At 43.4% G+C, this 24423-nt stretch overlaps 1 protein-coding gene across 2 annotated transcripts in view; it reads right to left on the bottom strand.

Annotated features, from left to right (window-relative positions):
- Nucleotides 1-24423, bottom strand: part of LOC147692364 (cytochrome P450 2G1-like) — a 905835-nt gene that overhangs the window by 424022 nt on the left and 457390 nt on the right. The window lies entirely within an intron of this gene.

Below are 24423 nucleotides of genomic sequence, written 5' to 3'. Positions count from 1 at the left end.
GGTGAGAAAAGCAGTACTACCATTTAGCACTGATTCTATTGAAGATTTTCTAAAACAACCAAGCCATGTTGTTCAAGTCAGCTCATGCCACTTGGGTGAGCACTGTTCACACCCATATTTAAATTTCCAGAAATAAAAATGTCATAGCTAATCACAGCCGGTCTTTTCTTACAATACCTCGCTTGGAGTGCAAAAGTAGCCACATGACAATTAGCCCCAATGAAATCCAGCAAACTTTCAAAGTTCATGTCTTCCTGTTTACCTTGCATAGTTGTGACCACTGTGCAGGAAATGTAAATAAAGTGGCAATTCTAAGCATGGTAGGCATAACTCTGCAAGGGATACATGTTGTCACTTAGTATTCACCTAGATATTTACTCACTGCACTTCACAGGTGCAATTGTTAAAAACCATTTCCTGTTGAATATTTGCATTTTTTGTGAATCAAGGATGTAACATATTTTGTATAGAAAGTGGCAAAGGCATTCTTCATTTAGAACTTCGTGACAAAGATGAGTAGAGGTATTACTCTGCTGAAGAACAACATGGCATTAACTCGTTCTACTAATGCAATTTTTCCACTGACCTTCTAATGTCAGTGAATTGTGTTTTGGGTTAATACATGCCTATTCTAAAACATTTAGTCAGACTCTTTGTCTTCAATTACAACTGCCTCGTTAAATTATGTAGATCTGGAGTGGTGCACTTTCAAAAGTGTCTTTATTCAATGAAAGAGACTGTACAGTTCCTTTGTGTAAAGGAATTTTTTATTTTTTAATTCCATCAAAAACACATGAACTCCAGCCAACACGTTTCGTTCAAATGGTTGACCTTTGCCAGGTCAGAAAAAATTATAACATAACAACATGAACATACACATCCACAGACAGTAAAACAAGGAAATGAATAGTGACAGATATCAAAAATAATGTTGGGACAAATAAAATCATCAGACATTAAAAAAGATACTTTAGACACTTGTTTTTGTAAAACACAGATAATGCACTTATTTTAAAAAACACAGAACAAATACTATTAAACAAGCAATTCACACCAGACTAAAGAGACATCACTGGACACAACAGCTCTAACACCCAGTACATAGTCTATGTATTAGTTATTATCCTCCCATTGTAAAGAAATGTCTAGCTAGTTGGCATCTCTACTGCACATGAAATGTTTGCAATATGTGTGGCGAGGATGTAATTCGGAACGTAACCGTATGACGGACCTATGCAATGGTATAATATCACAAACGGAGTGTGTCCAATTAAAAAATGTGAGATATGCAATTTAATCAAAACTATTTCAAACCGGTATAGGGTGACATACATATGTCAGACTAAAGACATATGATAGAAAGGTCTGAAAGAAGAACAGGATGATGGTGTAACAGTAAAAAATATTAATACTGTATGGCGTGAGAGAGAGAAGGGGAGGATGGAAAGACCCTAAGAGGTATATCACTATAGATTAAATGTCTGAAATATAGGAGGGAGCCAGATCAATGCTCAACACTGTGACTTCAGTAACAGTGAATTTGTTTCACAGATATATACATACCATAATGTGATGGGCACTATCGGAATTCCCACGTCAATCGTTCCCCAACTGTTAAGTTGACTGTGATGTACGTGCTACATCAAATTAATGAGATATCCGGGATGTTACATCTCCAATAGTGAGGCAAAATCCTGCGTTAGCCTCCTTGATAAGGGTTCGGTACATGAACCTGAGTAAGATGAAACAAGCCTACCTGCCTGCCTGCCGTTCTTCTAACCGCTGTGTCGGCTGCCCCCCGGACACGTGTCAAGAAGTTCTCATTCAAATGAGAACTTCTTGACACAAGTGCGGTTTGAAGCCACCAAGTCGTGTTTGCAACAGACGGTGACCAATTATGGGAAGATGATGATAGTAATATAAATTTTAAAACAAAGCTTGAAGTATTCCCAAGCACCTATAATCTCATGGTACTCGCCCCGTGGAGACAAGAAGATATGAAATGTTTTTTGAAAAAACAGATGGTTTCTTGTAAAGGGTCCATTTCGATAATTGGATTTCATCGTGAACAGTGCTCTGCTGTTTATTGAAAATTGAGAATCAAGTAGACAGAACAACCTAGTTCCGTTAGTGCATGAGTCCCCTGGGAAACAAACGTTTATATCTGACAAGGTCCTGAGGAAGGTGGTTCATCTCCACCGAAACGCGCGTCCACCTAGTGCGGAATCTAATGTCATCATTGAGATTCGATTTTGGGCAGAGATTTTTTCTTTGTCATACAGAACTCGTCCATTTACAGATATAGAGTAAATGTATTTTGATGAGAGTATGGTTGGATGGTATGATTGTTGAGTGATTGTTTTGTATCCAGGGGTGTTTTTTGTAGATTGTTTTTGCTTCCTACTGTGTATTCGATTTAAATTATGCATTTTTGCTAGTACATTTCTGAGATATTTTATGATGGAATATGGCATAATGAGAAAAGAAATATCTTTTTGATATAGATAAAGAATGTAATAAATGTCTTTAAAAAAAGTTTTTCTACAAAAAAAATAAAAAAGAAATGTCTTGAGAAAATGAAAAGTATAATGTACTGTTTTTTGGTTGTCACAAATGTACTTTAAAAACTGACTTTGAAGAATCTTTTTTGAAGCACTATGGTCAATGAGGGAGATTCCATATTTCTGTGTTTATTCATTCCCCTCTTTCCCTGACCAACATTATTTTTGAGGGGGTCGATTCACTCTTGCTATTACCACTCATATTTCCCCAATACTTCTATGAACCACAGGTGTGTCCAAAACACTAGCTACAGTAGTGGGTGTTTGTTGCGGAAAAACTCTTTTAATTTGAGCACCAGTAGGAATTTGTATAAGTCAATATGAACATCCACAGGGTCACCAAATTGGGTGGGATAAAAACCCAACCGCTTCTTTAAGACATTGCATTCATATTTATCCAATTCTCTCTTAGACAGGTTGACAATCAGTAAATCTCGTTGTGCCATTTGCATCTCAGTTGTACTCATGGTACCCCTGTGGCGGGAACTCCTGTCTGTTCAGATGTGTTGGTGGTGTCTAGTTCTTTTTGGGGTGAAGTAGCATGGAATGACTGCCTGCTCTTTCTACTTATCCTCCCACCTCTCCTTGTCTTTTTGGACCACTTTTTGGTTGTCTTTCGCCTATACATAGCCTTTCCAATTCCTCCTGGAAATTGGTGGCTCCTTCGCCTAAAGGGATCTCTGACTGGGCTGGATTTGAAGTGGTACTCTCACTGGATGCCAATGATGTACTACTGGCTGATTTATTCTCAAAACTATCTTCTCTGGCCCTTTTTTGTCCATAATATTAATGGGATTATCATACTTTTTTGCAAAGGTATGTATTCTGCCATCTCTATAATCTCAGTTTTCTCTCCTTATTTTATGCATCTTTTTATCTCTCAGATATTGCGGATGTTCATCTATACATTTATTTGAGATGGCATTGTTTTTTTCAACAAGATCTTTACCTTCCATGGCCTCTATCTGTTTTTCTAGGTCATCTATTTCTCCCTTTAACTTTTGCCACTCAGCTTATTCATCCTCTTTGTTCACCATTCCAGGACTATGCCCAATATGGTGATGCATTAAGATAGCTCACTTTGAAGAAATCAAGTTCTTTATTCTACATGGCACAGACACAGCCAAGTTTTTATGATGTTATAACTATGTGTATTACAGATGACAATTAATTATTTCTGCATGTGTAGTGCTATATGTATCTGTGGTCTTAGAACATGGAGGTTACATGCACACATCACCAGACACCAGTACACAGGGGTTTTATAAGGTAATTCCTCTGGTACATATAACAAAACGAATAGCCACGGGCATTGAACAATTGAGGAAATGGAGAATTTGTAGGGCCAACATCCATTGGACTTCCAACTTTCTGCTTATTTTTCTGCATTGCTAACCAAGCTATATTCTTACTTTGGTTATGGCTTTACACCAGAAGTGCACCTCACTCACACTTAGTGAGATAGTTTTAGCTAACGATCTCGGGGCTTTTTGCATTTAAGCCATGTTTCCATACAGCAGGCTTTGCTCTGTTCACCCCCAAGCCCCATGGGGCATTGACAAACGGGGCATGATTATAATATCAGGCATATTGGTTTATTTTAGTAACTCCCTTTACTCACACAGCATATTTCGGGAATGCAGTCAACTAATTTTTAAGCACGACTTTGCTGAATTGACAGAAACGCGGTCACAGTGCCCTTTGGAATTTCATTGTCTCGATCTTTTTATGTTATTGTTCTCGGATAAATATTTCCACAATCCTTACACTTGGGAACTCTGGGCAATCGCAATTTCAAAACCAGGTTGGTTTGCGCATGTTTATCTCATCACAGATCATGAGTGGGTACCCTTCTGAAATATGAGCCTATTGTTGTGTCCTAGCTGACACAGTTAAGGGTTAACAATGTATGCCTACACTTAAAACCCACCCACCACTGATGGCACGACATCACGTGACACAGTTAATAAAAAGAGCCGAGCGCATGTGCTCGTGGCTCATTAACCCACCAGTAAGCCTGTGTCCGTGTCGGAGTTATTATGCTAATGGGGGCCTAGGGCCCCAACACAACAATGGCGACGAGGAGTGGTGGCTGTGTCCACGCGTGCCACAGCCATTTTCGTCGTGGGTGAGGGGGAGAGAAAGCTGCCAGAGCGAAGGGCACCCCCTGGAGAGGAGGCGCCGGCCGCCGAGAGGCCTGAGGGGTGTGTGCCCTGCCCCGGGCCTAGCATCGACGAAAAGCGGACAGGCCAGAGCCCACCTGCACCGGCCGCGACTGTGCCCCGGAAAGGAGTGCTGGCCGGGCGGAGCCCACTCGCCACGGCCGCAGGAGAAGAATAGGCCCGTAGGCCGGAGGTGAGCCTGGGGCTGTGAATGGCCCCGGGGGGTTCGCGGATGCCAGGAGCGACCCCCCCTATGACTGTACATAAGCGGAGCCCACCCGCAACTGTAGCTACGCCCTGCATGCATGAACGAAGCGGAGCCCACCCGCGACGCTAGCAAGACCCCGAGGTGAGCCCACAGGCTGCCCGAGACTGACCAGGGCGACCGGAGGTCCATGGGAGTCCACCCCGTCTCCGTGACTGCCCGAAATGACGAGGGGGAGGGAGCGGAGTAGCTAACCGCCTCCTGACCCCCCTCCTAACGTGAGCAAAGCCTGCCTGCAAGCGGAGCCTACCCGCATGGCCATGGAGCCCTGCCGCGAGAAATGCGTCCGAAAATAAACGTTAATTAAAGCAGCGCCAACGGAGCCCACCCGCGGCCTGCCTGCAGTGTCCCCCGCCGCGCAGCGTGTGTGGTGTCAGGCTGCGGCGGCGGGGGTGAAGAACCATTGATAGGGAGAGCCTGCAGCGTGTCGAGAGCTGCCTGAGTACCTGCCCCGGCGACCGGACATGGCCCCCAACCCCTCCCCTGCCCGCACGCGAAGGGACTGAGGCTGCCGCGGGCAGGGAGCGGGAAAAGTGATTTGAAGTGTGGCCGGAAAAAGAAATAGCCGGCGGGTGCCAACCCCGCACGGCTACACATGTGGCCACCAGGACTGTAAATAATGCGGAGCCTACCCGCAGTGAGGACAAATACCGGCATGCGGGCCGGACTGCCACGATGCCGACCGTGACTGCAAAGTGCCGAAAGGTGGAGGACAGAGAAAAGCTCCAGTAGCATGTGGCTCTGAAGCTGCTGCAGCGGTGGGAGGACCGAAAAGAATGCCCTGCAGTAGCAAGTAAAGAGGTGGGGACAATGCAGAGAGACTGCCCCCTCACCTAGCATCATAAACACTTTTGTGCCCTAACGCCCCAATGCCAAATAAAAAAAAAAAAAAGAGATGGGACTTACCTGAATCAGCAGTGGCTCCCGCACCCCTCCCTCCGGCATGTCCACGAAGCAGGTCCTGCAAGCTGGGGCAGCAAAAGGAAAATTTCAGGAAGGAAAGTCACCAAGAGGAGAAAGCTGCTACTGAAGAAAAGCCCAAGCTACACTGCCATCTAGTGGACACTGGGGAGAATTGCACCACTAGAAGCACAAAGAAGGAAACAAGCACAAGACAGCACAAGGGAAAGCCTACAGAACGAGAACAAGCCGGCAGCAACGCGGACATAGACTGAGACCCATCACCACTGCAGAAGTGACGCCTGTGGCCACAGGTGCTCACCGCAAAAGCAGGAGAGAAGACAACCTCACGCTGGACGAAGAGGGAGAGTCAAGACGTCTACCGCAAGCAGCAAGATACAAGGCAACCGATGGAAGAGCGCAAGTGTACCCCGGACGCGGACAGTACAGGACAGCGCCTAACAGACAGGAAGCCACACCCAAAGCACCAGAAGACGTGCGAGGCAAGTACCCAAGTGTGAAGAAGAAAAGTGCGATACCCACATGGAAGAGCGACGACGCCAAAGAATCTAATGAACCGCAAGGAACAAAGCTACACTGAAGATGTATCATGACGGTACCAAGTGAAGCCAGAACTTGCCACTGCAATGCACACTGACGTGCAACGGAAGAATAATGCAAAGTTACCCCGCAGCCAAAAGGAGGCGAAGCAACCAAGCACGATCAACGCCCCAAGAAGCTAAAGAGCCTCACCGGAAGCGCGCACGAGAAGTGCACCCACCGGAGAAGGTTCATGGAGCGGTGAAGTTAACCCTCCGGAAACAGCAAAGCACACGAAGAGCGCAGGCGAAACTGCGCCAACGTAAAAGCACTGCAGCAGAAGCACATGGCGATCCCAATGATCGCGGATAGCAAGAAGACTCACGAAGAGCAAGCTGTCCACCCCATCTGGTAGCAAAGAAGAGTGCCCAAGAAGAAAAGGATGATCCGACAAGCCAGAGGGGCGCCCAAACAAATAGCCGACCTGCCAAGAGGTTGCCGGAATGCTGACCAGCCATAAAGGCGCAGCGAAGAAATTCTGCCAAGTCAGGTTGAATATGTCCTGCCAGAAGACGTCCGTGAACTGAGAGATCAGAAGACCTGGAGAGACAAACGCAACACCAGCAATAATTATAAGTAATAGGAGGCAAGAGAGAAGATCGTAAAGACCGGTCCAGTCACCGAAGAAGGGAGAGAAGACAGTGTCCTAAAGCCAGGACAAGACCAGAGGGAAACAGGCGGAGTGCACGCTGCTTGAAGAAGCCTGGTCAGCAAGACAAAGAAAGAAAGGTGATTGCACCGTGTCGCGAAAAGGAAAGGGAGAAGAGTGGCACGATGCCATGAGGAAAAGAACTGAAGTAAGAAGTCGTGTGGCACGACGCCATCAGGAACATCTGGAAAAGGTGAAGAGAGGTGTAACAAGTCCACACACCTACAAGAAGAAGAAGAGGTGACACACACCACAACACCGTGTACAGTGAACCACACGTCCAGGAGAACACTGATGCACCAAGAACGGAACAGGCACCCATTCACAAGACCCCGACGACCTGTGGACGGTAGGAGAGCACAGGCCGGACCATTGGCAACACCCACCTTTGGGATTGAGCGGAAATCTGGAAGCAGAGGGAGCTCAGATGGCCTGAATAAGGAGAACTGACCATTCCACTCCAGCCCGTGGAGATCCAAGGGGCAAAGGCCTCAGGGACACCGGTGGCAGAGGGTCCCGACACGAGAGATGGACCATCGCCGTCTAACCTGCACGTCCCAGGAAGAAGAGAATCTTGTGCACAAAGGCAGGAGTCAACAACTACCCTCCAGGTGAAGCCACGGACTTTGTGAGGTAGTACCCTCATTGTCTCCTCCATTCACACGCAGACTGTGGTGTTGGAGCAACGCTGTGGAATAATACCCGGCCCAGTGGAAACCTGATGTAAAGGGCCTCCGGTACGTCTCGTGGCAGGAGAACACCCGAGAGAGAGGTATCCTAGTGAGAAGAATGTCCTTCAAACACTCCATCCTATGCAATGTGTAAGCCAAGCTGCTGACAGTGAAGAAACCGACGGACCAGCGGAAGACAACATCATCCCGGTCTAACATCTGGTAATCCTGTTTGACGTCATCCTCAAATACAACATCTCAGTGGACTGACCAACACAATTCCACGGCGCAAGTCCACAAGCGCACGCCCACCAAGAACCAAGACGTCGAGCCAAGAAAAACTAAAGTTTCAGCAGCAATTTCCACCGTCATCATCAATCAAGCAGCTGAAGAGACTCAATGTAAATTTGTAATTAGTGTATATTTGTGTATTTCCTCCCACAGGTTCGGACTTTTGTCTTTCCTTAATTTTTATCAAATTTTGGGAGGAATGTTGTGTCCTAGCTGACACAGTTAAGGGTTAACAATGTATGCCTACACTTAACACCCACCCACCACTGATGTCACGACATCACGTGACACAGTTAATAAAAAGAGCCGAGCGCATGTGCTCGTGGCTCATTAACCCACCAGTAAGCCTGTGTCCGTGTCGGAGTTATTATGCTAATGGGGGCCTAGGGCTCCAACACAACACCTATCAGTCTGTCTTCCATGACACTGTTTACTTCGGTTGCCATGTCAAACGTATGTGGCGCAGGGAAATTGGTACTAGTCTTCATCCTGACGCGCATCACACGCAGGATAACTAGCGGGGACATCATGGTCTCCGGCAGGCTGCCCCAGTGAGTCTTTTCTTTATTCTGTTCATTTCCAACTTTCGCGCGGGTTCTCTTTTAAATATGAACGGCACCTTCCATTTGTCACTTCTTGCCAAACATCGAAGCGAGGAAGGAGCCCTTTTGACAGTCTGCGTTAGGTAAGCACAATTATGACTTACTTCTTAACCGCTTCCCTGTTGCAAGTTCGGTCTTGAAACACGAGGGATCCCAGTACTTATTTGAGGATGCCGAAGGGCCAGGGTTATTACTATATTTTTCCTTTGATGCCCTCACGATTGTGAGGGGCTCGATATTACTTGCCCCGTTCCTTTGGAGTCATCTTTTTAAACATTATCCAAAGTCTAGATTGTTGTGGTCCCTGTGGCATTTTTATCGCTCTTCTCGCTTTTCCTATGTGTTTGATTACATAGTTCTGTATTTTACAATCTGGCTGCTTGACACTGTTTTTGGCATGGGTGTACCTATGGTACACTAAGGTTAAGAATGTTGGGTTATTTATTGCAGACTGTGGGCTTATGGAGCACCAAGGTTATGCTTTTGGGTCATTAAACATTTCCTACATTGCATGTACATCCGTCCCTGAGGCGATCCCATCACTCTTTACAAGGTTTTGTGATCCTGCAGCTTTTGTTTTTTACTACCCGGCCCTTGGTCCCAGTGCAGTGAGACTGTGCCCTTATGTGGAACAGAGGTGTCCTTCTATTGTTGTATGTTTTCCCAATTAGGAATACTACTTGGATGATATTTGTGGCAATCCTCAAGGCGCCTTAAAACCCTATCAGCTAGTGTTCTAAAAATTGGGATTAAAATTGGGATGATTTATCTGCAGCATCATCATTGGCATGGATTCTATGCTGTTTTTAAATATTGGAAAGCACTCTTCAAGCCTATTTTTTTTTTACGATGATGATAAATTCATATATTTACACATCTGATACAACTGCGGATGATTCATTTCATGTTCACCCCTTCTGGGTTCTCAATTACTGCCCTTTCTCAACATGACCTCAATGTTTTACCATACTCGTGGTATGCTTGTTTCATCTTACTCAGGTTCATGTACCGTGCCTTTATGAAGGAGGACCACGCAGGATTTTGAGTCACTATTGGATATGTAACATTTCGGATATCTCATTAATTGCCCCCGCCAGCCCTGCGGGGGCAATCCGTCCGCCATCCAAATCAGCCCCTAAATGCCATTCAAAGAAAGGGGCCAATACAAGGTAACTTTGTTATACAAGGTAGAAGTAAGAAAGACTGGGCTATCATTATTCTGTTTGAGTTTTGTTGTTTCACGATGTCACTAACATATTGTTTCTTTTTCCTTATTTCAGTTTTGTGGTCTTTGGTCTAAAGATACAGGGGTTAGAAGCATGTTTTAGGTGTTGTTTATTTATTTTATAAACCGTAGAGAATCAGGAAATATTAAAATCATATATCATTTTTTGTCTATACTGAGTCTTTCAGTGATAGGAAAAATGTAGGTTTCATAAGAATCTTTACCAATATGTGCCGTCATATTTACCTACAGAGAATGTGTAAACACCCTTGATACATCAGCACCCTTTTCTAGCTAGTCAGTATTGATAGCAGGTGAATTGCCAAACACCCCAGGCTTGAAACATTCAATGCAAGGTGTAGTGAAGTGACAGGTATATGTGAAAAGAATGCTGTTACCAGACACCAGACTTTGGAAAACATGGAAGGCAGTGTCACTTGGAATGTTGCTACAAAAAGTTCTTACCAAGTTCAACAAAGATTGGAGTGATGTTGTTTGTATTTGCAGTGATTCAGCTACATATATGAAAAAGTTGTGTGATGACCTGTCAAAATCAATAGCTGAGCTGAAGTGCTTACCTGTAAGAGATCCTTGCCACTTGTTAGATGGTATGCTAAAAGCATCTTTACAATCTTCAGAGTTAATGAAGAATGCTATTGACTTTTTAGTCCATTCTGATGCACTGTTTTGTTATGCATGGAAACTAAAACGCACAGTTTCTCATTTTGTCCTTTGTGTGGCATCAACGAAAGAGTCATCCTGACTGTGTCCCTTATCTGATGGTTCTCTGTCCTAGAGGCCGTGAATTCTATATTATCCATGTGGCAACTGTTTACAGAACTTTTGCTGAGTGATGATGCCAAAGGCAAGACATTTGAGGATCTTTGGTCACATATTATAAGTGATTTGAAGAAAAGAAAAGTACAGTCTTTTGCATTCTTAGATTTTAACAGGAGAGCAAGACTGATGTAGTGGACATAATAAGAAAACTATATTCTGAAAGCACCTTTGTCTACCAAGTGTTCTGGATAATTGGTGTAGATGTGAAACATCTCCTTGAGAGTGGGCTGGGCGGCACTTTTAGTGACTTCTGCACTGCAACATATCCCATGTTAGAGTGCTTGCCTCTTGGTAAACAAAGAAACGTTGAGGAGCAATTCAGGAACTTTTATTTTAGAATGTATGAGAAATAGCCCTTCATCAACCATGGCATTTGAAGTCAATGAAGCCTCACTGTGGTACTCTGCGCAAGTTATAGATCCCTTCCATAAAGGGAAATTTTCTCTGGAGTTTCAAAAGTGCTGCCTCATTTTCGACCGCTTCAATAACTGTAAGGGCATATGTGCCCAGTTCAACGCATATGTTGCAGAACCTGTCACAGAGAATCAAAACGTTCAGGTGCACCAGTATTAGAATGAAAAGCTATGTCAGTGACCAGAGTTAGCAAATTGTATACTGGCTATTTAAGTGTTGCCTGTCTCAAGTGATAATGTTGAGAGGGCCTTTTCACAGATTAAAGTTTACATGGGACAGAAAGAGTGAGTGTGCATGACCAAAGGCTTACTGAAGAATTTTTTTATGGTTCACTACGATAAGTTTGATTTGTAAAAATTTATTTGGACCTCATTTACACTGTACGTTCACTGTCTATATACCATGCACTATTAGTGCAGACTGCAAGCAATAATAAAAGCAAAAGGTTCCATGAACACCGGAAAAACACTGTTTCTGTTGTTGTTAATGGCAGGGAAATGTGTAACCACTCATAACCACTGTTTTTTAAGCAATTGAAATCACTTGAAAACACTGAAAAAAACACCAGAATTTACCAAAAATAGAAACTGAAAACAGGAAAGCCTATCTATAATGATATACCTCTTAGGCCCTTTCCACCCCCCCTTTCTCTCTCTCACACCGTACAGTATTATTATTTCTTACCATTACATCATCATCCTGTTCTTCTTTCAGACCTTTCTATCATATGTCTGCAGTCTGACATATGTAAGTCCCCTTTTACAGGTTTGACATCATTTTTATTAAATTGCATAACTCACATTTTTTAATTCGGCACACTCCGTTTGTGATAATATATCATTGCATAGGTCCGTCATACGGTTACCTTCCGAATAGATCCTCGCCACACACATTGCAAATTTCATGTGCAGTACAGATGCCAACTAGCTAGACATTTCTTTACAATGGGAGGATAATAACTAATACATAGAATATGTACTGGGTGTTAGAGCTGTCGTGTCCAATGATGTTGCTTTAGTCCGGTGTGAATTGGTTGTTTTTTAGTGTTTGTTCTGTGTTTTTTAAAATAAGTGCATTATCTGTGTTTTACAAAAAATAAGTGTCTAAAGTATCTTTTTTATTGACTGATTTTTTTTTGTGCCCAACATTATTTTTGATATGTGTCACTATTCATTTCCTTGTTTCACTGTCTGTGTTTATGTATATTCATGTTGTTCATGTTATAGTTTTTTCTGACCTGACAAAGTTCAATCATTTGAACGAAGCGCTTTGGCTGGCGCTCATGTGATTTTGACGCAATTTAAAATAAAGAATTGCTTTACACAAAGGAACTGTACAGTCTCGTTCATTGAATAAAGACACTTAAGGAAGTGCACCGCTCCAGATCTACATAGTTTCCTAATCTGCTTGGCAGTTTGCACCTTGCAATAGCTGGTGAAAGAGCTGCATGTGCACACGATCCACAACTAGGACTTTGAACTGTTATTAAGGGAACTAAGCAGAGATGTACAACTATTGTGGTCTGATGTTGGTTCTTTGTATTGTGGATTTACTGGACCAGTCAGCACTCTCTTGCGCATCCCATAACTATTTGCTGACATGCTGAAACTCATCGATAGAAGAGAGGAGCTTGCATAGGACCTTTTTGGAAATGGGTTCTAACTGGAATGGCATGGTGAGCAAAAGAATGATGGATTTAGGCCCGGATCTCTGTACTGGGGTGAATGTATGACATTGTTCTGGATTCTGTCCATCACCTGTTGCTTTTGCATTTGTCACCCGGAGTGGGACGGGTATGCTTAGACGTGAGTCCCTTGCTCACTTTACCACTGGATTCAAGCAAGCCTGGCTGAAGATGGCTAAAATGCCAGAAACCGGTCCTAGGAAGCTTGAATCCGGTCCAGGGAAGGCATGGCTTGGCAGTTCGGGCTGGATTGTTCCCATGAGGCACAGGGTCAGACTGATTTGCATATGGCCATGTCTGAACTGGGGTGGCAGAGTGGGCTAAAGAGCGGTGATGGATTAAACCCAGATCTCTTGACTGGGTGTGAGTGTTTGATTGGTTCAGATGCTCCGTCCATCGCCACCCCCTTTTTTACCGGTTTGTGTGGAAGGAGCATCTCTAACCAATCAAAGCAGGGGGATATTCCTACTTCCGCCTTAGGCATCCTAGAGCGGCCATTGTGGCAGGGTGACGTTCTAGTGTCTCTCACTCACTGGCCTATTTCTTCTCAGCATGGTGCCGATGCACAGAGGACAGACAGCCTGAGGCTTGTAAGGCTTGTTGGCTGCACTAGCGCTTTGGCTGCAGTCTTGGTATTTAAAAGTTGGTGTTTTTAAATCGCTCTACTGTTTTATTTTCTTTTGGCATCGTTGTCACCCCGGTCCACCACAGCAATTCCATGCTGTTTGTGTGGAGGGAGCATCTCTAACCAATCAAATCAGGGGGATATTCCTACTTCCGCCTTAGGCATCCTAGAACGGCCATTGTGGCAGGGTGACACTGTAGTGTCTTGCAATCACTGGCCTATTTCTTCTCAGCATGGTGCTGCGGCCGGACGGCCGCCAGGGCCAGAGACGCTGCCCGTTTTACCTTTTCTCGTAGTCATACCAATAGCCACATAGACTTGATTTCTCTCAGGCCCCGCTCCTTGTCCGCACACCCCATCCAGTCATTTGGAGATCCCCAGGCTGACTATTCATGCTTGCATTGTTGGTTTTCCCTAAGCACTGCTAGCCCTTTCAGGTGTAATTCACCTTGCACTCTACAACCCACTCCATCCCTAGTGAATGTGTCACTAAAAGCCGGGCTGATGAATTGCAGATCCTTGTCCAAACATGCCTTAGATATTTTTCAATCTATCACAAATAACAACTGGGATCTTCTATTTTTGACGGAGACGTGGCTTCGTGATGACACGAATCCCGCTCTGACTTTAGCTATCCCCGAAGATTATGGCATAGTTTGTGCCAATAGGCAGAATGGAAACAGGGAGGTGGATTGGCTGTTATTTACAAAACAAAATGGGGGATTACAGCACCTAACTGTGAGCAGGTTGACTCCATCAAGGGATTGTCCTTTTGCATCAGGCTCTCGGTGTCTGCCTCCTGCTCTGGTCTACTACTCTACAGACCACCGAACTCCAGTTTCAATCATATTTCTACTCTTGCCGACTACATCTCCCAAGCTAGCATACGCTATGCTAATTTCAGAATGTTGGGTGACTTGAATCTACATGTGGATGATATCTCCTGTCCACACAGCTCTAACTTTATATCCACTTTAGCTGGATGCAACCTAACACAATATGTTTCACTTCCAACCCACAAGGCAGGCCACTCTTTGGACCTGTTCTGCTCCAACCTCCCCGATATCACAGTTCATGCACCTCTGCCAGTAATATGGTCAGATCACTTCTTGATCCCTTTTCAATTTCATCTGACCAGCTCAGATAAAGCAACTTCTATTCCTAAAGAATTTAGAAGGAATTGGAGGAAAGTCACTTCGGATTCATTAATGCAACATCTGAAGGAATCTAAGCCAGCCCCCTCAATCGATCTTGAGATCAGCATCTCAAACTTGAATAAGTGGATTGTTGGTGCGCTTGATTCCCTGGCTCCTCTGAAAGTAGTAAAGTCTCCTAGATCTTCCCCTTCAGCGCCCTGGTATTCGGAGGAGCTTAGACTAAAAAAATCAGAATGTAAAATACTTGAACATAGCTGGAGACTTACATACTCTGCGGAAAGTAAGTCAGGTTATTGTGCGGCTCTTAAAGAATACTGCAGACTGCTCACTAAAAATAAAAGAGATTTTTTAGCTGACAGAATTGATATTGCTAAAAACTCTTCCAGGGAGATCTTCAAAATTGTTAAATCTTTCACTGACCCACTAGCCCTTGCTCACACTCACCCCCCTCACAGATCCTATGCAATAAACTCTGAGTTTTTTTAGGACAAAATCGCCCTGAGTTATGCCTCCATTCCTGAGCCACAGGAAGAATCCCAGACTTCTGAGGACCAAGATCTTGAGCAGGCTCCTAGTTCTGTGATCTCAGAGTTTGTTGAAATATTGGAGGAAGCCTCACTCCTTGAACTGCAGAAGTGGAAATCTGGTTCCCCGAGTGACCCTTGGCCATCTCAACAATATAACGCCCTTGATTTATTCCTCAACCCTCACTTAAACCCAATCTGGAATGTTTTGCTCAGACTGGGTATTTACTCAGCAGCTTGGAAACATGCCGTTCTCCTGCCCATCCTAAAAAAAGCCAACGCAGATCCAGAAGCCCCCTGCAACTATAGACCCATCTGTCTATTACCCGCTCCTGTAAAGGTCTTAGAGAAGCTAGTCTATCAGCAACTGGCCGGTTTCATTGAGACAAATGGCCTTGTCCATGACTCTCAATCCGGTTTTCATTCCGGTTATAGTACGGAATCAGCCCTAATTGAAATGGCGGACTCGATACACTGGGAGGTATATGGAGGTTCAAAGGTGGTGTTCGTGCTGTTAAACTTGTCTGCAGCATTTGGCACCGTCTCCCATCCCATCCTCCTGAATCGACTAAAGTCTATAGGCGTTCAGGGCACAGTACTGACCTGGCTAACATCTTTTTTATCCGACCACAAACGACAGGTCCAGACCCACCCGTTCATTTCTCCTGTTAAACCTCTTAAATGGGGTGTGCCGCAGGGCTCTGCCCTGAGCCCACTTGTTTTTAATGTTTACATAACTTCGCTGGTTGAGATGATCTCTAAAACTGGGATCAAAATTACATCATATGCTTATGATACCCAGCTACTGTACACCTTTAATGCTGTATCTGCCGCTGCTTTTTATCCCTTAAAAGAGTATCTCAAGAAAATTGCGGCCTGGATGGACCGCAACTTCTTGAAACTCAACTAAGGGTGAGCGCAAAATCCGTTCCGCTCGCGGATTTCGCGGATTTTCGGTAAATCCGCGAACTCCCGCAAACTCCCGCAAATTTACCGAAAATCTGCAAAATCCGCGAGCAGCAGATTTGGGGGGCAAAAGTTCAAGCCTGTTGAACTTGTAACTATTTAAGGATGGCGCCGGCGAGCTGCCAGCGCCATCCTAAAATAGTTACTAAGTTAGCTTCAACAGGAAGCACTAATAGTTAAAATAAAGCAGGTGCTCGAGCACCTGCTTTATTTTATCTATTAGTGCTTCCTGATGAATGTTCAATTCATACACTTAAATTGTATTTTAGTAAAAATAATTTTAAATTAAAACTTAAAAATCACATATAAAGTCACAATTATGACTCAAGGCAACTGTAAAATTAACTGTGGGCCGAAAATCCATTCCGCTCGCGGAATTTGTGGATTTTCTGCAATTTCGCGATCCGCGAATCCCACGAAATTGCCGAAAAGCTGCAAATCCGTTCGCGGACTGATTTTTTTTTTTGCCCACAGGAAGCACTTACAGCTAAGCAAGGTGCTCGATTTGAAGCTAACTTTGTAACCATTTTAGAATGGTGCCGGCAAGCTGCAAGAGTTGAAGTTGCTTACTTGCAAGTTACAACTTCAACTCTGGCAGCTTGCCGGCGCCATTCTAAAATGGTTACAAAGCTAGCTTCAACTCGGGCACCTGCCTTAACTCTGTAAGTGCTTCCTGTGGGCCAAAAATTGAACCTCAATAGGACGCACTTACAGATATAAATAAAGCAGGTGCCCGAGTTGAAGCTCAAATTCAGTAACGTTTTAATCAGTCCAAAACCTTAGTGAGCACGGTCGAGGCTGGGCAAGTGTGCTTTAACCCCATATCTGCCGTCGGTGGAGACAAATCTTCTGGCACTTTACGCAGCTGCAATGTAGGAAAACACTTTACATTTACCCAACGAGGTAGCACTTACTGGATCAGCCAGTAGAAAGTACTCCAGTTGAGTAGAGGTATTGCACAAAACGGTGGCATCTTCGTGGAAAACTATGCAGGGCGGGATTCATTCTGGCACGAGGCTCCTGTCACAAAAATTAAACCTCAACAGGAAGCACTTACAGATATAGCAGGTGCCCGAGTTGAAGCTCAAATTTAGTAATGTTTTAATCAGCCCAACACATTAGTGAGCACGGTCGAGACTGGGCAAGTGTGCTTTAACCCCATATCTGCCATCGAAAAATAGCTGTAATACTCGAGGGAGGTCTTTGAATCCCTGACTTTCTCGAGCGCAACCCCCGTGTAGTTCCTGTGACCAGGAGGCTGCTTCCTCCTCACCTGCTGCCCTGCTCGCTCTCTGACCCTTTATACACAAGAGGGATGTTGACACGCATAGAAGCCCCACTCGTTTGGCCCCGCACCACACACTAGCGGCATCAAACGCCTTCCCGCCCTTTCCCAACTATGATGGACAGCTCACTCAAGGGACCTCGGCGCCTTTTGGTGCGGTGGCAAAGTTACAGGCACACATGGTCAGTGGAGACAAATCTTCTGGCCCTTTACGCAGCTGCAGTGTAGGAAAAGCACTATACATTTACCCAACGAGGTAGCACTTACTGATTAGCCAGTAGAAAGTAATCCAGTTGAGTAGAGTGCAAATCGCAAAAAAATCCACGAGTTTGCGGGAAAATCCGCAAATTCGCTGATTGTTTTGCGATTTCACACGAATTTGCGGACCGTAGATCCACAAAATTCGCCCATACTTATTTAAAATACACTTCATACAATACAGAGGAACATTTCTCAGTTCAAATTACAAAAAACTTTATGACTAGAATAACAGAGACAAACGCACATGTAAGACAAAACACCTTGTCATTTCACTACAGACTGCAGTGGCAGACCTGAGACCTGTTTTACAGTGCTACCATAGTGGGTGGCACAATGAGAGCGGCTGACACTAGTAGCATTTAATTTACAGGCCCTGGCTATAGGTGGTATGATTTTCCAAGGATGCAGAAGTAAATTAAATGTGCCAATTAGCTCTAGGCCTATTATACCATGTTTTAAGATGTTAGCACAAGCACTTTAGCACTAGTTAGCAGGGATAAAATGAACAGAGTCCTAACACCCAAAAAAATGAGTTCAGCGAAGTAAGGGAGTGACAACTAAATGATTGGAGGAAACCACGGCAAGCATGTCATGTCTAACAATAACAATCACATGAAAAGGATCTGGTAAATTCAGCAACGTGCACATTTTGTTGCAGTTTACTCGTAATTATGTAAAGCATACAATAAATAACAATACTCAGGGTATCTTTCCTTAAAGGGTGCAATACATAATGCATGAACACTGAGGCAGTCTTAAACAATGCCCTAGTTGGAAGAGTAGCTTGCCCTAGCCGTACTTTAAAGCCAATGGATATTTGTGTTTGAATAGCAGTACAGAAGCACACATCAGCTGTGAGTCTGACAAGGGAAGGAGCAGGCGTTGAGTGACGAGAGAACAATCCCTGGCCTTGCTCGAGAACTACCTGTGCTGTCAGGCTTCAAGGCTCTGCACAACCGTTAATATGCTCAGCAACTGTGAGAAAATGAACTACTTTTTAAAAATGCAGTTGTCTTCCGCTCCCAAAGAGAGGTAACACATTAAATGTGTCTAAATCTTGAAAGGCATCAAAGGTTCCTCCATCTTCACAGCTGATGTCTTCACTGAATGATCCCTGACAGAATAGGTAAGTACTTCCAGACTCGATTTCCTCTTTTAAGATGCACTCGAGCTGAAGACTGTTCTCATGAGAAATACAATTCTACAGAAAAAAGCAGATCTGTGTTTTTAAGCTGACAGCAGACATAATGAAGGAGTATAGTTGGCATATAAGATTAGCCAGAGAAGACTAGGTCCCACACATGATAATAGACCTTTGCCAAGAATCTGCACTATGCATTTTAGTCGTGTGTCAGCTCCTGAGTGTAGGTGGCTGCTCAGCGCCAGATATCACCACTTCCTGACGCAGAAAGAGAGACAAATCTCGTCACCTTTGGGTGCATAAGGGTGGTTATGTCTTGCCTGTACTGTGGTGCCTGCTCCTGTGAATACCTCCTTTGTCCTGACTGTGTCCATGAGTACACCACAGGTTCTCCCGCACGTGTTCATTGCTAATACAGAATACAGCACTTTAAACAAAAAAAACTGCATGAAGTTCTCTCGTTTCATAAATAAACGTTCCTTCCTTTTATTAACGAGAAATTCTACCATAGATTAGCAATTAGGTTTCAATAATTTAGGTGTTTGTATCCTTTATATATGCATGTTTACTTATTAGGTATTACTTACAGATGCAAACATACACCAATCAGTCAATTCTTTCTTGGTTACTAGCTGAAAAAGCATGTTGTTAAGCTTGCTAGCCGGTAAGACGTACAGAAAAGCATGCGGGACGTACGAGACCTACGGACAAAAGGGTCTACAGAGAGGAAATTGCCTCGTGTAGTGGGTATCCTACTTGGAACCCTGAACCTTGAATTTCACCGATTCCGTAAAAACGCTCCATTGAGAGGTGGAAGTCGGAACTAACAATAAATTACCGCGTGCTTTGGACGCAGCGCTTTTAACCTTTCTCCTCCAGTCACTAAGCTGGATGCGTCCACGACAATGAAATATAGAACAGATATAGAAGATCATTCGCTGGACGAATATCTCTACTCAATGATAAGGAGGCTGAACACCCCTTATGATACACTGCTAGACCAATTTCTTGCTTGAGAAAGTATTGGGAAACATTTTCTATACATTGTCCTGATGAAGGCGGTTTTAAATTGATTGTACCGCCGAAACGCGTCGATGCCCAAGGAGCTAATCCGGGATTACAAATTAAGGAAAAATTCAAAATTACTGTTTTGTGTTTGAGTTTAATCCTTTCTCCCTGTAAACTCCTTTTTATTGGAATGTCGTTTGTATTGATTATTGTTCCGTCCTGTATTTGTTTCCCAATTTTTAGTTTTTAATTGATGTAATGTATGCTAAATAAATTGTTTTAATACTATATTTTTTCCAGAGTGTTTTCACATATATTGAAATTTTCACCTGTTTGCATTGCTTCCTTGTTATATGTGAGGGGTTGGTTAGTTCACTGTATGTTTGTGAGTACTTATGTACCAATGTTAATTCGCCCAAAGGGAATTACTTTCTGACTTGCGTCAATTTTGGAACCCTATCCCTTTGGTTTTGGGGTCCCTCTCTCTTTTATTAGAGAAGTTAAGCTACAATATAATGTTTGTCTAAGTTTTTTTGTCTTTTCTCAATTACCCAACGAGTGCACCCGCATTGAGTTCTCAGTAATAATTCGGTAGAAAGACCCTCATGTATCCATTCATTCATTCATCCATATTCCTTTATTTCGGCACATACACTTCCATAAAAGTCTTTAAACATGGATTCATAACACAAAAAGCGCATCCAATCCAGTGCAACACGAATCACTAAAACACTTCCTTTTTAACTATCAATATAGGTGAGAGAAATGACTAATACAAACACATTTTGGTTTGTTAACCTAGTTCTGATAAAATCAAAGATCGATGTCAGTCTTAAAGCGTGAATTTCCGGCTACAGCCCCCTCTTAGGAGTGGCAGTCGTCATCCCTGAGTGAGAGCTTTTGACCGGATGTGACATATATTGCCAATAAGAAAGACACAAATAAATAAATATACAACAGGCCCACTGGATGTCAGTTTTGCATACCCTCAAGGCTCACTGACGAACCCTAAGGCCAATAAGCTAACAGAAGGGTACAATCCACCTTGGCTGTTGCCTTTTAAAAGCCGTACAGAAAAAAAACGAGTTCAATGTTCTTTGCAGCCTCACTCGTTTTTCCATGTCTTACTTTTTGGTCCATGAGCAAGTAAATGTCGCTAATGGTAAAATCCCCAATCTGAATTTGACATAAAGTGCACGTAAAGGGTTTGGATACCATGTCTAAATAATGTTTGAATTCTAATAACTACTTTTCCAGACCTGTGCCCTGTTACACCCACCCTCCTTCTGCGCCCCCATCTACGCTATTTGCAAAGTTTTATTTTTGCAAAATGTCACGTGAAACAACTTGTCATCGTCCTTGCTGTCTATATTCACAAGAGGGCATAATGAAGCAATTTAAATGGCGCAGTAAAATCTTTTTTTAAGGAAATCCTCCTTCATCCATTGAAAGAATTGAAAGAATGTAAAAGCCCACCTTTCTATTTATATATGTCTTTTCTTTTCGTCATTACCTCGGAATAATGATGTACTGGATTGCTAGCTGAAGAGACATGTATTAACATTATCATTAAGCTGCTGTAATTACACGGACAATGAAATGAATAGCCATGTTATAAGCATACACTTTCCCTGTCTGCTATACTCCTCTTTCTCACCTCGCAGTGCTGCCCTACCCCACAGTGAAAAGGAAGGAATGCACCGCATTTATGCAATACGGTTCTAGGAAATCGGCATTCTGGAAACGGGAGCACCGAGACACAGGTTAATGGACGTATCAAGGTCCGCGTAGCAGCGTTTGGATGTGTCACTAACAGCGAGATAACGCTGACTGATTCGTTATTCTTGATCGTTTTGATTATTATTTTGGCGCAACCCCATATGCACAATGATGTGAAACTCTGGTCTTTTATTACTATCATAGAAGCTTTTCCACAACACATCGTTTGCTTTTTGATAAGCATACTTGTCGGCTCTCAACAGGATAAAAAATATAATTTTTTTGAGCCTTGAAAAAGCCCTGTGGGCGAAACATGCGCCGGCTGCTTTTGTATATTCTGAAAATAAAGTGAAAAGTGGCAAAAAAGACCTGATTTTTGGGACTGTGATTGAAGCACTTCTTGGAGCCTTAATCTTGGAACATTGGAACAATCAACTGTTGGAAGCATATTTGTGGGAGACTGTCCCACAGTGATTTTTGTTCTTTGAATAACCTCTGTTGTTTATGGGATTCTAGATATAGGGATAGAGTGTGCTCTGGTGAAGCTTCATAGACATGTATTCACATTTATCATTAAGCTGCTGTAATTACTCGGACAATGAAATGAATAGCCATGTTATAAGCATACACTTTCCCTGTCTGCTATACTCCTCTTTCTCACCTTGCAGTGCTGCCCTACGCCACAGTGAAAAGGAAGGAATGCACCGCATTTATGCAATACGGTGCATTCCTTTCCTTTCTCCCTGCACTGCGGCCAATTCTGACAGCCTAGCGCCAATGTTGGCACCTTGTACCTCCATTGCATGTAGCATTGTTTTTGTGTAGGAAGGGGCACCTTCCTACATCTTCTTTCTATGTGTATTGCAGAATGCAGCAAACATAGAAAGAAGAAAAAACGAGGAGAAATAAATATATTTCTCCTTGTTACTCCACACCTTAGAAGGCTTAAAGATGTGGTGCATCCCCAGGTTTACATGATTTAGTAAATCTGGGGCAGCATCAAAATCCATGGGTGTTGGTTGGAAACACCCACTGCAACCCCCATGGAACACCTCTTGAGCGCAGTGTAAGGCAATGCAGAGATTTGCGCTGTGTTACCTCACTCAAGATTTATGAGGCCACTCAAGTCCACGCAGGGTGGCTTTGCGTGGCTTAAGAAGTCTGATTCAGAGTCCTGCATCATGCATGAACCACTTTACGTGGTGAAAAAGTGACGAAAGGCTCTCATAAATAAGCCACTAAAATTACTTATAAATGCCTCTAAATAATTTGGGGAAGAATCATTCTCACAGAGGCCACCAACAGTGTCTAGTTTAGGGCCATTTGTTACTGGTCAGCAGGAAAAAGGTCTCTTGCAGCTTGTTGTGCCACTGTCGTCACAGAGGAGGACAGCTAACTAGCCCTTAGAGTCCACTTCTTAGTTCTGGGTGCAAATGGGAGCAGATCCAGCCTTTCATATTGCTATACAGGTCTCAAACAGCAAGTCCAGTCCTCTTCTGTTCTTCCACAGGTCCAGAACATGTTCTCATGAGCTGTGGGTGAAGTGCCAGATTTGTAAGTTTCACTAGCCAGCTGTAGGAGGTGACTCCTGGACATTTCCCACTTTTGCAGCAAATCCTGTTTGTCCTACTGCAGATTATCCAAAAGTGTATTTTTCTGAGGACCATCCAACACAGCAGACGCTATCTGTCCCTTAATAGGAGCTTTGTTGTCAGTGTGTGCATCTAATACAGTGGCATCAGAACAAGTATTGCATTAGGTAAGAACTAAATAAATTGCAGTAATATTGCAGAGAGACCCACATGAAGCAGAAAAAAACACTACTGAAAATAAACCACTCTCTGGCAATATTCTTTACACTGCTATGCACATTGCGTCTTGCTTACGATTGACAGCATATTTAACCACTGCATTGTGAACTGCAATTGTACAGATTAATTTTAACAGCACAATGGTTTAATGTCTGATATTGAATGAGTGTTTATATTCATGTATTTTAATATAATAAAAATAATCTATATTTGTAAAGCACGAACATATCACCCCTTAAGTAAGTAATTTATTTATACATGATTAATTAAAATCTTTACAAAACAATGATACATTGCTAAAAATTGTTAAAAAGTTAATTTGGGCGCAATTTCTTCAGTTTGCAAGTTGATTAATATCAGTTCATGATTGTCCATAAAATATTTCAATGCTTGTCAAGCGCTCTTGTGTCTTTTTTCTGCTAAATCCAAAAACTTTACGACCCGGCAGTTTAATTTAGTATTGCTGGAGTTAAAGAACAGTTTAACAGCCTGCCTGCATGTCCGGTCGCCATGTAATTTAAAGAAAGAAAACGCGGATGTTCGTGACCGGTTTTGCTGCGTGGACGGACCATGGAATGAAGTTGACCTCCCGTTTTGGAACGAGTTTCCCAGCCACGACCCCTGTATTGGATACATTGGCCCAGATTTGTTGACGCCCCGGAACTACGAGTGGGCACGGCGGCTTGGCCCGTTAAGTTTTTTAGCGCTGTGGCCCGGTAGAGCTAACCCCCCCCCCCCTCCCCGGGTGACCACTATATTGACCAGCGTTAGCTTCCCTCTTCAGTACCCTAGTCCTGATGAAGCCAGAAAGATCCTACTGGCGGAAACGCGACCGCGACTGCGTCGACATCATTGTGATTAGGAGTCCCCTGACAGTTTATTTGTGTTTGTATATTCAGGCGTCTTATACAAAAGACTGTTGTGAGAGAATTTGCATCTCAGGCGCATTTGGGATCTCCACTGTAGATATATATCACTCGAAATTAGGAGTGTATATTTTGTGATAGATCTTTTTTGAGATCTGTCTGTGGGTACACTTTGTATATGTATTGTATATATATT

Source organism: Lissotriton vulgaris, chromosome 9, assembly GCF_964263255.1.
Source record: "Lissotriton vulgaris chromosome 9, aLisVul1.2, whole genome shotgun sequence".
Lineage (NCBI taxonomy): Eukaryota > Metazoa > Chordata > Amphibia > Caudata > Salamandridae > Lissotriton > Lissotriton vulgaris.
This window is presented reverse-complemented; position numbering and strand designations above follow the sequence as displayed.